This window comes from Rhinolophus sinicus, linkage group LG07, assembly GCF_036562045.2.
Source record: "Rhinolophus sinicus isolate RSC01 linkage group LG07, ASM3656204v1, whole genome shotgun sequence".
In the NCBI taxonomy this organism is placed as follows: Eukaryota; Metazoa; Chordata; class Mammalia; order Chiroptera; family Rhinolophidae; genus Rhinolophus; species Rhinolophus sinicus.
In genome coordinates, this window is record NC_133757.1 from 67,639,799 (window position 1) to 67,656,237 (window position 16,439).

At 41.6% G+C, this 16,439-nt stretch overlaps 1 long non-coding RNA gene across 1 annotated transcript in view; it reads left to right on the forward strand.

The window, feature by feature from the left end:
* Nucleotides 1-10,092, forward strand: part of LOC141572653 (uncharacterized) — a 34,620-nt gene extending 24,528 nt beyond the window's left edge. The window contains exon 4 of the long non-coding RNA XR_012497963.1: nt 6,820-10,092. This is a non-coding gene — a long non-coding RNA (uncharacterized LOC141572653). The remainder of the gene's footprint in view (nt 1-6,819) is intronic.
* The last annotated feature ends 6,347 nt before the right edge of the window (nt 10,093-16,439 follow it).

Sequence of the window (16,439 nt, forward strand, 5' to 3'; positions counted from 1 at the left end):
CTGCCCCTCACCAACACACAGCCCAGCAGGAAGGAATAAGGCCAGAATGTTTTATGCTGTCCTGCTTTTACTGGGGAGTGGGCCCTTCTTGGCGTGATGTCCAGGTTCTTGGTGTCTCGAGCAAAGAATTGAACGAGACACAGAAATAAAGTGGTGAAAGAGCAGTTTATTAGACGAGAAAGTACACTCCAAAGAGATAGGAGTGGCCTGAGAAAAAATGTGGCTCAAAAGGTGCTGACAGGCAAGGACTTGAAGTTTTTATTTCCTTTCTTTTTAAAATGAGCTGTTCCTCCCTAGGTGTGGGGCCACTTGATTGACACCTGTAATTGACAAGGGGCTATTACCTCATTTTTTTAAATAATCATTGTGGGGACAGAACCCCAGAAAGCAGTTTCTAGGCTCTCGGCCTCACATAGACAGGTGCTGGCTCAGGTAGTAAATGGCCATCAACTGTGATTGGATGGCCATCAGCTGTGGCTAGTTGGCCGTCAGCTGTAACCAGTGAGCCATTGGTCACTAACATAACTGCCGTGGCTACGCTAGCAGAAAATGGGGGCTAGCAAGAAGATGGCGGCTGAGCTAACAAGCGAGGATTGCAGAGAGGTGGATGCCACCAGTGAGAATATAGTGGTGTGAGTCCCCCATCTATGGCTCCGTGGGTGTTCCTTTTTGGCCTCACCATATCCTGCATTCTTATGTGGGGAGCGGGAGCAGAAACCCCGCCGGATGCCCTGCACGACAATCATTATTTTATTTACTTCTGTCATGCGGGGAGGCCTGTGGGGTCTCTGTTCCCACTCCCCACATAAGAACACAGGATGTGTGGAGGCCAAAAAGGAACACCCACGGAGCCATAGGTAGGGGAGTCATACCACTATAGTCTCACTGGAGGCTGGATTCGCAAGATGTGTGACCTGCTGTCCGCTTTTCTGCCAACTGACCGACTCCCACTCCCCAGCGCAGCCGGGGCAGTTATATCAGGGGCTAATTGGCTAACCGGCTACAGCTGACGGTCAATTAGCCACAGCTGAGAGCCATCTACTACCCGAGCCAGCACTTTTCCATGCGAGGCCGAGAGCCTGGAAACTGCTCTCTGGGGCTTTGTCCCCACACTCCACCCCTACAGGGTCTTGCCTCACAATCTACGTGGCAAGGGTCTTCTGCGAGGGGCCCTGTGCGAGGAGCCTGGAGGTGAATGCAATATCATGGACACAGCCAGGCTCTCTGGGCACAGCCAAGTTTCTCAGGGCATCACCAGTCCTTCTGGGCACAGCCAGACTTCCTGGGCTTCTTAGGGTACCACCAGTCTCCTCCTGCCCTCCTGGCAGGTGGTATTGTCACACTGTAACCACGCACCAGGGCTGCGGCAACACTTGAGGAGGGTGGTGAGCATGCCCACGTGTCATCGCTTTCACCACGCGGATCCGGAGACAGAACTCTCCTACCGACGTCTGTAAGCTGAGGCCATGTAGCACGTCCACCCCTAGAATATACTCTGGAATGGGGGAGACATAAACCTTGTAGGTACGAGGGGGAAGCCTTCCTATACCCAGTAGTAAGGAAACGGCTTTCACAGTCGCAGTCTTTTCCCCGTAGCCATCAATGCAGATTGCTGGTCCGGGGAACAGTTCTGGGTTCCCATAAACGAGACTGCAGCACCCAGAGCTCTCGGCTTCACATGGAGGGGTGCTGGCTCAGGTAGTAGATGGCCCTCGGCTGTGGCTAGTTGGCCGTCAGCTGTGGCCGGTTAGCCAATTGGCCACTGATATAACTGCCGCCGCTGCACTAGGGAGTCCAGTCGAGGGGAGTTGGTCAGTTGGCAGAAAAGCGGACAGCAGGTCACACGTCATGTGAATCCAGCCTCCAGTGAGACTATAGTGGTATGACTCCCCTGCCTATGGCTCCGTGGGTGTTCCTTTTTGGCCTTAACACATCCTGTGTTCTTATGTGGGGAGCGGGAGCAGAGACCCCGCAGGCCTCCCCACACAACAAATGGCACAGCGAGCAGGGTCTCCCGCACGACAACTTCTATATTTAGTTCTCTAGTATTGTGTAACAAATTACCCCCAAAACTTAATGGTTTAAAAAAATTAACATTTATTATTTCACATTGTCTGTGGGACAGGAACTCAGAAGAAACTCAGGTAGGTGGTTCTGGTTTAGTGTCTCTCATGTGGTTGTTGTCAAGATATTGGTTAGAGCTGCTGTCATCCTAAGGCATGACTTGGGCTAGAAGATCTGTTCTCAAGGTGGCTTACTCATTTCAATGGCACATTGGTGCTTTACCTCATCTTTTTACACTGCGCATGTTCCTTCCCAGAATTCAGTCTGTTATAATGATATTAATGAACTTCCAGGCATATATATGATATTATAATGATGGTATAATGAGGCCCAGGTGAAATGAAGGTCGTTGTGGCCTTTACTGCACAGATGTGAGTGACTGGTCTAATCTAGTTGGGTATTTTGTACCCATTTGTTTCCACATAGGGGTAGGTAGTTATAGTGAAAAGGGGAAGTTTTGGGCAGAGATGGGAGGTCTTTTGGGTGGTTGTCGTGCAGGGGACCCTGCTCGCTGCACCATTTGTCGTGCCGGACGACCTGCGAGGTCTCTGCTCCCGCTCCCCACATAACGCAGGATATGGTGAGACCAAAAAGGAACACCCACGGAGCCATAGGTAGGGGAGTCAAACCACTATATTCTCTCTGGCGGCACTATACTCTCAATGGAGGCTGGATCCACACTGTCCGCAAACTGCCATCCACACTTGCCAGCCCAGCCGCCATCTTCTTGCTAGCCCCCATTCTTTCTCTCTTCTCTGCTAGCATAGCCACAGCAGTTATATTAGTGGCCAATGGCTCACTGGTTACAGCTGACAGCCAACTAGCCACAGCTGATGGCCATCCCATCACAGTTGATGGCCATTTACTACCTGAGCCAGCACCTGTCTATGTGCGGCCGAGAGCCTGGAAACTACTTTCTGGGGCTCTGCCCCCACAGTGGTCGCATTCTGGGAGTTGTGTTGGACATGCAGGAATGCAGACACCAATGCCTGTCTCTAACTGCCTGCCTTGTTTTCCCCTTGAGAGACGGGATCCCCATAAAATCTATATGGGAAGTTGAGAGACAGAAGGTCTTTTCTTCTGTATCTGCTTCCTGCTGGGCAGGGGCATGGAGCTGTCCCTACCTAGTGGGGAATTCATGTGTGGGGACAGAGCCAGGAGTGCAGTTTCCAGGCTCTCGGCCTCACGTGGAAAGGTGCTGGCTCAGGTAGTAAATGGCCATCAACTGTGATTGGATGGCCCTCAGCTGTGGCTAGTTGGCCGTCAGCTGTAACCAGTGACCATTGGCCAATAATATAACTGTTGTGGCTACGCTAGCAGAAAATGGGGCCTAGCAAGAAAATGGTGGCTGAGCTAGCAAGAGCGGATTGCAGTTAGCACGGTGGATTGCAGCTAGCAAGTGAGGTTGGTTGGCAGAGAAGTGGACAGCAAGTAGGAGATCGTGTGGCTCCTACTTCCTGTGTCTCCAACCCAGCCACCAGTGAGAATGTAGTGGTATGACTCCCCTACCTATGGCTCCGTGGGTGTTCCTTTTGGCCTCGCCATATTTTGTGTTCCTATGTGGGGAGCAGGAGCAGAAACCCCGCCGGGCACCCCACGTGACACATGTAACTCTCGCCTTATCTGGTCTTCGATGAGAGAAAGGAGTCTCGAGATCCACCTGGAAGACTGTGTTGGTGTCTTTGGTTGTGACTGGTAATCTTGCTGGGGTATCTTCTGCATCCCCAAGGACCCTGGATAAGGAAAAATAGATTTTAATTAAATTTAAAAGTGTTGGTTTAAAGAGCAGAGCTCAAAGCTATTGATGTGGAGTGGCTACATGATGGAAAATCTGTCAGCTCTATGGAGCCTGTGACCATTCAACTGGTCATTCAGGTGGCATCAATTGTCCAGGAGCTGGGCCCAGAATGGGTTGGGAAAGACAATAGGCTTCAATGATTACAATCAACAAGTATAAATCACAAGTTTCAGGGTAATTGTCTAAAGGAGGAGGTAAAAATACTTTTTATGATTCAGGCTGAAAACAATCCATTGCCTAAGATTAAGAAACTGATTTACAAAATAATTAAGAAGCGGGGGTAGAAGCTAAGAAAGTGGGGAAAAGGAAACTTAAAATCCCCATAGGAAAGAAAACTTAAAGTTTTTCAGTGGGGGGATCACTCACTTGGCCCCTATCACCACCACCTTGAAAATGGAGGGATTCACCTCCTCTCACTACTTCAACCCCTGAATGGGAGGCAGGGGCTCGGGGAGATTGGCTGCCTCCATTTCACCTCTGGGTTCAGCAGCCAGATTGACTCAGTCCTCACTCTTTATTAGGAGGTGCCTGCCTCCTACGAGAGCCCCCAGTACGACACAAACAGACCACTGCAATTTAATGTCAGCACTTTGAGTAAGGGACACTGGCTGCGGAATCAGGCTGGCTCCCCTGGGCCTGCTGACCTAATGGCAGCAGGTGGGGACACACAGGTCATGGGTCAGTGCGCTCCTGGGGCAGAAAGGACCACAACTCCCAGAATGCTCAGTGGGAGTCATGCCTCATGATGTGGGTTTTGAGAGGAGGCCTGCAAGCAGTAGGAAGGGGCGTGCTGAAACTAGGACACACAGCCTCTCCTGGCCCAGTCCTGCTGCCCCTGGAAATGTAGGCTTTAAATAATACAGGAAATTTAAATCATTGACAGTGATAACACCGAGGCCTGACAGGTACTCAGGTCCCTGCTTGTGGAAATGGTAAAAGTCCTAAAATACACTCATCTGATTCAAAATTCATAATAACATATAAACAACAGTTTTATAAAAATTAGTTTTCCCAGATGATTAGTGAGAAGTAGAATTTTTACACATTTTGTGGGTGGCAGGGAATTCTTCCAATGTCTGGCTTAATAAGAAATAAGTGGATTCTCATATTTGCCACTGCATTCACTATGCAGGTGTTGTCTTTGTGGAAGAATATAAAAGAAATCAGGTTACACAAAGGTATGTAGTTGGAAAAGGACAGGGTATTTTTTAATACACTTGTCAGATAATGGTGGATATTCCTCTTAGAAAGTACAGGCTGAACAAGGGATGACTGAGTTTCAGTGCACAACCTAAAATCATACAGGTATTCACTTTAAATAAAACGTCCTCCTGATGTTCCTCCAACAGAAATGTTTCACAGAAAAAACAATCTGCAATGCAGAACCTAAAGCCACACAAAAGGACAGGCATGCTAATAGATCCCAGCAAAGGCAGAGGAAGATCTTTTATACAATGGTACGTCGGTTTTCAAACGTAATCCATTCCGGAAGACCATTCGAGTTCTGAAATGTTCGAAAACAACCGACAGCTAGGCCTCAGGATCTTGCACTCCACAGAAGCCACATGACGTGTTCGGCTTCCAAGGCGTGTTCAAAAACTGAAGCATCTACTTCAGGGTTTTACGGCATTTGTAAACCGAAATGTTTGTCAAAGGAGACATTCAAAAACCAAGGTACTACTGTATTAAGGAGTTTGGAGAGCTGTTATAACTAAGAAATTCTCTCATATGGGCTTTGCATATGTAGCAGTGAGATGTAGCAGTGAGAGCTCCCCTGATAGGGCCTCCAAATCCAATCCTGGTTGAAGTTATTATTGCATTCATTCATTCATTCATTTTTATACAGCTTAACTTTTTTACAATATTACATTAAAATCCATTGGTCTCTTTTTTCATTAAATCATTTCATCATGCACGATTTTGGAACATCATGCATCATGTATTTGGAAATTATTGTTTCACTGACTCATGCAGATTCTTAAATGTTAACACATTTCATGATGAAGAAGTGAAGTAGGAACATGTCTCTGTGAGCCCCCAAATGATGGAGGGGACTTTGGAGTGAGTGAGTGAGTCCCAGAATTGTGTCTCGTGAATCCGTAGAATGGAAACATGGACCCAGGAGAGGCAAAGAGTTTTAAAAAGAGGATAGTTTATTGAAAGCAAAGGGTCAGAGCTCCCGAGCGTGAGGGTGTCCCGAATGAGGATGCCCAGTGACTGAGGCAAAAGCTCTTACTTTTATACCTTCCTTTGCCTGTTTGGGGAAGGGGAGCTGGTGCCTTCTAGTGAAATTCTGTCTACCCGGTTTGCTCTGCTTGCCCATCCTGAAGGAATTAGCAAAGTAACCCACTCTTATCTATCAGATCAGCTCCGTTTGTCAGGCCAAAAGGAATTTTATGATTAACCTCAAGGTCTTGTTACATTTTGTCCTGGAGCAAAGGAGTGCTTTCAAAATCTGGAGTTTTAGGATATGGCTGTCTTTGTTTATTCCACCAGGGACCTCCCTGTCTACCTAATGACACGCTAAGTAACCTGTCTCAGAATCATATTCATTAATATCACCCTTAATTTTAAGATTTGTGAAGCTGTGAAGTTCACAGTCATCCCTACATGCTTCCAACATTTATTTATTTTTTTGTTAAACTGCTCACTATTATGTTGGAAAAAAATTTTGTCGTTTGTTTTTGTAGAAATGACAGTCTTACTCGGTTGCTTTTTGAGGAAGAGATTGTTGTTTCACAATGTTCAGAATGAATCCTAGATAGATGAAGTGCTAAATGTGGAAAGGAAATTTCTGAAAGTTTCATACTGAAATACAGTTAGTATCCTTTGTTTGCAAACCTGTTAACCTACTATGTTTGAAGTACGAATATGGTGTTCATTCACTATGCTACTGTAACAAATCAATGCACTAACTGCATTAAATAACACAAATGTTTTCTCTTACATTTATGCAGTGAAAAGTAGCAGTGGATGGTGCTGATTGCATAAAGCACGTTTTGCCCAAAACAGATTCAGACTCGCACCCAAAAGAAACTACACTGTGGCATTCTCATCTCAGGGGTAAAACAGGTACGTGCCCACAAAGTGAACTCTGTGCCACTGCCCAAAAATGTCAGCAGCATTGAGGCAGCAGCTTTCGCTGAGCTGCCTTAGAGCGTGTTCAATTACAATATGCCTGTGTTCCACAACACACAACAACACACAGCACAAAACACAACAAAAAAACACAGAAATAACACAGAACACACAACCACACAACACAGGACACACAGCACAACACACAACACAGAACAGAACACACCAATATAACAGAACACACAACACACAATGATACAACACAACACACAATGATACAACACAACACACAACACAACACATAGCAACACAACACAATACATAACGAAACACTCACAAAAAACATACAACAAAACACAATACAACACACAACAGATGCGCAAACCAGAACACACTGCACATATCACAAAACAACACAACATAGAACACACAACACAGCACACAAAACACAACACAATAGACAACGCACAACATATAACAACACAACACAGCACCAAACAAAAACACAACATGCAACAATACAACAGATAACAAACACAGCAACACAACAAACACTGAACACACAACACAAATCAAACACATCACAACATAACAACTACGCATCATGACACAACATATAACCTGCAACACAAAACACACAATGCAATACATGACAAATAACAAGCAGCAAACATATAGCACTTAGCAACACAACACACAACAATCACACAACACAACAAATCACAAAAAACATACACACAACAAACACACAACAGAAGACAACACAGCACTGAACATAGCCTACCAAATAACAAAACACAACATTGAACATAACTAACCGTGCAACACAACACACAACACAGCACTCAAAATAACACAACACAGGGCCGGCCCAGTGGCTCAGGCAGTTGGAGCCCCTGCTCCTAATGCTGAGGTTGCCAGTTTGATTTCCACATGGGCCAGTGAGCTGCGCCCTCTACAGCTATGATGGTGAACAGCACCTCTCCCTAGAGCAGGGCTGCCATAGCATCCGGACGTTGGTGTGAGCTGCCGTGTGTTGCCCTGGGCTGCTGTGTGCTGCCCTGGGCTACCGTGTTCCACCATAGGTGGCCAGTGGACAGTGTGAGTGGCCTTAGCCATGAGCTGCTGTGAGCGACTGCCTCAGCAGGGGGGCGCGCAAGGCTCATAATACCAGATAATACCAGCATGGGCCAGGGAGTGTGTCCTACACAACTAGACTGAGAAACAATGGCTTCAACCGGAGTGGGAGGGTAGGAGGGGAGGTGGAAAAAAGGGGGGGGAAAACAAAACAGTATGCAACAAAACACATAGCGCACACACAACACACTACACACAACACAAAACCAACACACAAAGACACAACACAAAATACAGTATACACAACAAATGCGCACACACCACAAAACACACCACATAGCATAAAACACTCAACAACATAACTAACACGGAACACAAAACAATACAAAACAACACATCATACTACACAGAACACACAACAAAACACACAACACATGGAAAACAACACAACATACACACAACTCAACACAAAAACAACACACAACAAACAGCATGAAACAGCATATCACACTACACACAGCACACAACAACACAACACAAAACAACATTAAAGATAAAACAAATACAAAAAACACAACACAGAACACAGGACAAGCACACAAACCTGACATAAAACATATAACATAAAACACCCTAACACACAAAATACAATGCCACAATGTACACACAACACACACAGCAAATAAAAGAAAACACACAACAAACAGCAGAGCAGACAAGATAGCACAAAAAATGCAATACACAACACACAAAAAGCAACACAACACACACAACCCTACACACTACACAACACAGAAAAAAACACAACTAAAATTACAAATACATACAACACAAAATGAAACACAATAACCTCACCACTACACAGAAAATACAAAAACAAACTTATACACAACATTAACACACAACATAGCGCACAACAGAACACATAGCACAACCCATGACAAAACAAACATAACACAATACAATACACACAACACAGTAAAAAACAACATACAACACAACTCAACACAAAACACAAAATGCAACACAACTAAGACACAACACAAAACAACACACCACAATGCATAACACACAACATACAACAACACTACAAAAGAAAGATGCACAACACAACATACAACACAACACAAAACACACAAAACACATCACAACACACAACAAACACAAACCACAATACAAAACAAATACATAAAACAACATAAGAGCACACACAGCACAACATGAGATACAGGACACACACAACACGAACTACACTAGACAACATCCAACACAACCCTAAAACAGCACAATACACAACATTGAACATAACTAACCGCGCAAGGCATGCAACACAAAACAACACAAAAGCAAAAGCAAGCATAAAAACACATCACAATACAACACACAATACAACAAACACAACATACAAGAAACACCCAACTACAACACCACATAACACACGACACAATACAACACAAACACAACATAATACATCACCCAAAAAAGTACACACTACACCACCAACATACAATGTAAAATAACAGAACAAAACAACGTAAAACACAACACAACACACAATACAACACAGCACAAACACACAACATAACACTACACTTAACACAAAAGAACACACAACAACATAACTGAACACACAACAAAAAACAAACAGAGCAACACAACACAGAGAACACAGCACAACACACAACAGACCATGTAACAACACAAGATACACAACAGGCACAACACACAATACATAGCAAACACGCAAAACATGACACAATACAACACAATATGTGACACACAATAACACAAAACAACATATAACATGCAACAACACACCAGAACATACAACAGACAATGCACAGAGGATACACAACACATATCAAAACATACAACAACACAACAAAAAGAAACACACCACACTACACATCTCACAGCAAAACAAACAACAAAACACAACACTCAACCCACCACAAAACAAAACACAAAAGAAAACACTATACAAATCGCAACACACAACATGCAATAAAACACAGCACACACGCAACACACATAAACTCATAACACACAACAGCACAACAAACACAACACACCACAAACACACCAACACATAACACGCAACATAACAAGCACACAACAGAACACAGACCACACAACAACACAATGCAATACATAACAAACGACAGACACAACACAAAAACAACACAACACACAACAAATAACACACAAGAAACACAAAACAAAACATCACAACACACAACACACAATAAAAATAACACACAATACACTATACATACAACACACAATGAACACAACCAACACAACACACTACACACAAAAACAACACAAATCACAACACTGACACACAACACAATGTAACACAACACACAAGACAACAGAATGTGCAACCAACACACAACACATTGCAACACATGATACAGCATACAACCAAACACATAACACAGAACAGAACACAACACACAATACACACAACCCGCAACACAGCACAACAAACAACAAAAACAGCACAAAACACAATACAACACACAATCAACACCAAACAATATACTACACACAAAAAACAACACAAAATACACACCAACACAAAAAAGAACATAGCACAACACACTAGAATACATGAAACACACAACATACAAGAAAATAACACAATACACAGCACACAATTCAACAAAACACACAACACAAAAACCACAACATACAACCACATAACACCCAACATAAAAGCACAACACAACCAACACACACAACACGAGACACAACACACACAAAAACAGAACAACACCAAACACACAAACTATAAAAAACAACACAACACACAACAGAGTACAGAAAACACTACACTAAGCACAACACACAACATACAACAACAGAACACAACACAAGACACACAGCATAGAACAACACAGCAAAACACCCAGAACACGGAAAAACACAACAGAAGACAGAACATGCAAGAATACAACAAAACTCAACATAGAACTCACAACACACCAAATACACAGAAACACAACACAGCACACAATACTAACAACACAACAAAATACACAAGACACACAAGACAACTCAACACAGAGTACCACAACAAAACACATAACAAAACACTCATAAGACACACAACACAACAAATAAAGCAAATACACAAAATAACATCAAAACACAACACCACAACACACACAGGAAACCCACCATCACAACACAACAACGCAATGCAACACACTACACAAAACAACACAATACACAGAAACACAACACAACACACAAGTAACAGAACACACAAAATACAACATCACAATACACAATAACACAAGACAACACAACAGCACAACACACAACAAATAAACACAGCAACAACACAAAAAAACAAACAACACTCTTTAACACATTAAAAAAACACACAACACGGAACACAACCCTACACACAAAACCTATGCACACAAAACACAATACAACAAAGAATAGACAACACAGCACAGAACACACAATACATATAACACACAACAAACACACAAAACAACATGTTACAACACACAGCAACACAACACAACAAATACACACAACACACAGCATAATATAACAAACAACACTAGAGAATACACAATGCACAACAACACAACACATGACACAACACACAACAAACACAATACAAAATTAACTCATAACAAAACACAACAGAACAAAACACAACAATACAACAGACCACAGAGCACATGACATCACAATACAACAGACAAAAACACACAACAGAGCACAACATGCAACACACAACACAAAACAACACACAAGGCACAACAAAAATCACAACACATCACAACAAAACACAATACACAACATACAAAAAACACACTACAGCAATATTGCACAACACATAACACCAACACAGAACACACAATAACACAATATATCACACAACACACGGCAAACACAGAACACAGAACGAACCAAACCACACATCACACGACAAACACAACACCTTACAACCCACACATACAAGACAAAAGAAACATACCACACAACAATACAACACAACACAAAGCAGACAACACAGAACACAAAGGCATGCAACACAAAACACAGCACAATACAAAACAAAAAACACAGAACAACACAACACCCAACAATACAACACAAAAACACAATAAAACACAACACAAGGAAACAACACAACCACACAACACAATACACAACAAACACACACACCAAAAAAATCACAACATGCAACACATGACACGCAATATACAACACACAATATAAAACAACACAACACACAATGCACAACAGCACAAAAAACACACAACACAGTAAAACACAACACGCAACACAACACATGGAACACACACAAAACTCAACAACACTGAACACAACACAGAACACAAAACAGACAACAAAAAACAATACAACAAATACACAACACAATACACCAACAGACAGCAGCATAACAACACAAAACACACAACTCACAAAATATCACAAAAACACAACACATAGTGCACAATATACACAAACACTAGGAAAAAAACAACTCACAACACAAAGCAAACACACAACACAGAAAACAACACACAAAATACATAAGACAACACAGAATGCACAACGCAAACAAAAGAAAACTTGAAACAAGACAACCTAACACACAACATGTGACAAAGCATGACGCAACACATCACATAATACACAATGCACAGCAGTACAAAACAAGAAAAACACAACATGAAATATCACCCTAACACACAACAATCTCAACACACAACACAACCAAACAACACAGAACACAACACAACACAACAGTGACCCACACAATACATGACAAAACAACACACAACACAGTGCAACACACAACACAACATAACCCACAAAACACAACACACAATAACAAAGCACAACACAAGCAAAACACACGACATGACACAGAATAAAATGACACAACCCCAAATACAAAACACGCAAGAAACAAACAGATGTAAAAACACGACCCAACAGATTACCAAAACACAACCCAGAACACACAGAAACACAACACATCACAAAACACACAACAAACACAGAACACAAAATAAAACACCACAACACATATCACACAACAAATGCAACAGACAACAATACATCATAATGCACAACATACAACACACACACAACAATGCAACTGAATGATAACATAACACACTACAACAGCACAACACAGAACACACAGCAACACACAGTTGCAACACACAGTGAATTATTCAAAACACATGACACTTGACACATGACACTTGATGCCCAGAAACACAAACACAGTAAACAACAATACAAATACCAACCCAAAATACAAAATAATCAGGATGCAACACAACACGAAACAAATGCACAACATACAAAAGAAACAGAACACAGTACTCACAACACACAGGAAACATGCATCACAACAACACAAACACACAGCACACAACACAGAACATAAAACACAACACATGACACATGATCCACAGCAACACTACACACAACACAAACAGAACACATACACAAAAAACATTCAAAACAACAAACCTCAGGAAAAAAACAGAACACACAGCACAATAGAGTACAAAACAACACAAAAAAACACACACAAAAATGCACAAAACAATGCAGGACACAACATATAACACAAATCACACCACACATCATCGAACACACCACACCACACAGGCAGGACAGGGCAGGGCAGGACAAGGCAAGGCAAAGTATGGAGGTAAGGCAATGCACCTCAGCTTCTCAGTAATGCTAAAAGTCCTAAAATACACTCGAATTATTCAAAACTTCATAATACCACACAAACAGAAATCATGCATTCATAAAAAATAGTTTTCCCACAAAATTAGAAAGAAGTACAATTTTTATACTTTTTTTGTGGGTGACAGCGATCCCTTTAAACAATGTCTGGCTTAATAAAAAGCAGCTGGTTTCTCATATTTGTTTCCGCATTCAGTCTGGACATGTTGCTCTTGAGGAAGTACATAAAAGAAATCAGGCACAAAACAAAGGTATGTAGTTGGAAAGAACAGAGTATTTTTATATGTATAACAGATAATGGTGGATATTCCTCTTAGAGAGTACAACCTAAATAAGGGATGACTGAGTTCCAGTGTACAACCGAAAATCATACAAAATGTCCACTCGATATTACTCCAACAAAGAAACTTTCACAGAAAAAAATACTTTTTCAGTGAAGAACATGAAGCCATGCAAGGGTACAGCCATGTTGAAAGTCCCCAGTAAAGTCAGAGACATATCTTTCAGAGATCGGAGTTTGGAGAACTGTGATAATTAAGAAGTTGTTTTTGTATGGCTTTGCCGTGGGTGTAGCAGTGACAGCGTCCTGTACAGGCACTCCCCAGTACAATCACGGGGGAAGTTTTCATTTTATTTATTTATTTGTCCATTTATTCATTCATTCATTTATCCATTTATAGTTACTATGCTATGCTCTTTTACTCTATTACATTAAAATCCATTGGCTTATCTTGCTCTTTAAATCATTTTATCTTGCATAATTTTGTAATGTCATGCTTTGATTATTTGGACATTGTAGGTTCACTGACTTATACCGATTCTTTGAATGTTGAACATTTCATTTTGAAGAATCATATTCACTATCACCCTTCATCGTGCAGATTGTCGTTGAAACATTCTCTTCAGAATTCTTGTTTTTTTCTTTAAATTAAAGTTTATTGGGGCGACAATTGTTAGTAAAGTTACATAGATTTCAGGTGTATAATTCTGTAATACATTATCGATATCTAACACTGTGTGTTCAACAGCCAGAGTCAGTTCTCTTCCCATCACCATATATTAGACGCCATTTACCCTCTTCTAGAACCCCCCATCCCGCCCTTACCCTCTGGTAACCCCAAAACTATTGTCTATGTCTATGAGTTTTTGTTCTTTCAGTTGTTTGTCTTGGTCTTTTGTTGTTTTCAGTTTATATACCACATATCAGTGAAATTGTATGGTTCTCTACACTTTCTGTCTGACTTATTTCGCTTAGCGTTATAATGTCAAGATCCATCCACATTGTCACGAATGGTCCTATTTCATCTTTTCGTACCACTGAATAGTATTCCATTGTGTATATATACCACAACTTCTTTATCCATTCATGTATCGAAGGACATTTTGGTTGTTTCCATGTCTTGGCCACTGTAAATAAAGCTGCAATAAACATTGGAGCACACGTGTCTTTATAGATAAATGTTTTCAGATTATTTGGGTAAATACCCAGGAGAGGAATTGCTGGGTCATATGTTAATTCTACTCATAATTTTTTGAGGAACCTCTACACTGCCTTCCATAACGGCTGCACCAGTCTGCATTCCCACCAACAGTGTATGAGGGTTCCTTTTTCTCCGCAGCCTCTCCGACACTTGTTACTATTTGTCTTGTTGATGATAACCATTCTAACAGGTGTGAGGTGGTATCTCATTGTGGTTTTTATTTGCATTTCTCTGATGATTAGTGAGGTTGAGCATTTTTTCATATGTCTATTTGCCATTTGTATGTCCTCTTTGGAGAAATGTCTCTGCAGGACCTCTGCCCATTTTTCAATTGGGTTGCTTATTGTTGTTGTTGAGTTGCATGAGTTCCTTGTATATTTTGGATATTAGCCCCTTATCGGAGGCACTGTTTGCAAAAATCTTCTCCCATTCAGTTGGTTGCCTCTTTATTTTGTCGATGGTTTCTTTTGCTGTGCAGAATCTTTTAAGTTTGATATAGTCCCATTCATTTATTTCAGCTTTTACTTCCCTTGCCTTTGGAGTCACATTCATAAAATGCTCTTTGAACCCAAGGTCCATAAGTTTAGAATTTATATTTTCTTCTATGCAGTTTATTGTTTCAGGTCTTATGCTTAACACATTGCGTACGGCGGAGTTTAAATCCCTCATACCCCTCTGTTCCGGCAGGTTTTTAAAATAAACTACTTTAAAATGCACTCTTCTCTTTAAAGCATAAATGCTTCTATGTCATTTATTATTTTTCTATGGAATTTTTTAGGATTTACTCACCTATGATGTTAGTAATCCCTCCTGGTGTGATACTGCAGAAAGCAGCTTCCTTTGTTATTAACGAAACACAAATAATTCAATAAAATGTGCAAAGTAAAAAGAGTCAACAGTAAAAACGAGAATTCTCGTTATCCGTCCTTAACGCATGGCTCAGAAAAAAACGAAGATTCTCGTGATCCGTTAAGTCTTTGATCCATTTTGAATTAATTTTGGTACATGGTGACAGATAGAATCTAGTTTCATTCTTTTGCACGTGGCTTTCCAATTCTGCCAACATCATTTATTGAAGAGGCTGTCTTTTCTCCATTGTATGTTTTTTGCTTCTTTGTCAAAAACTATCTGTCCATATTTATGTGGTTTTATTTCTGGGTTCTCAATTTTATTCCATTGGTCTGCGTGTCTGT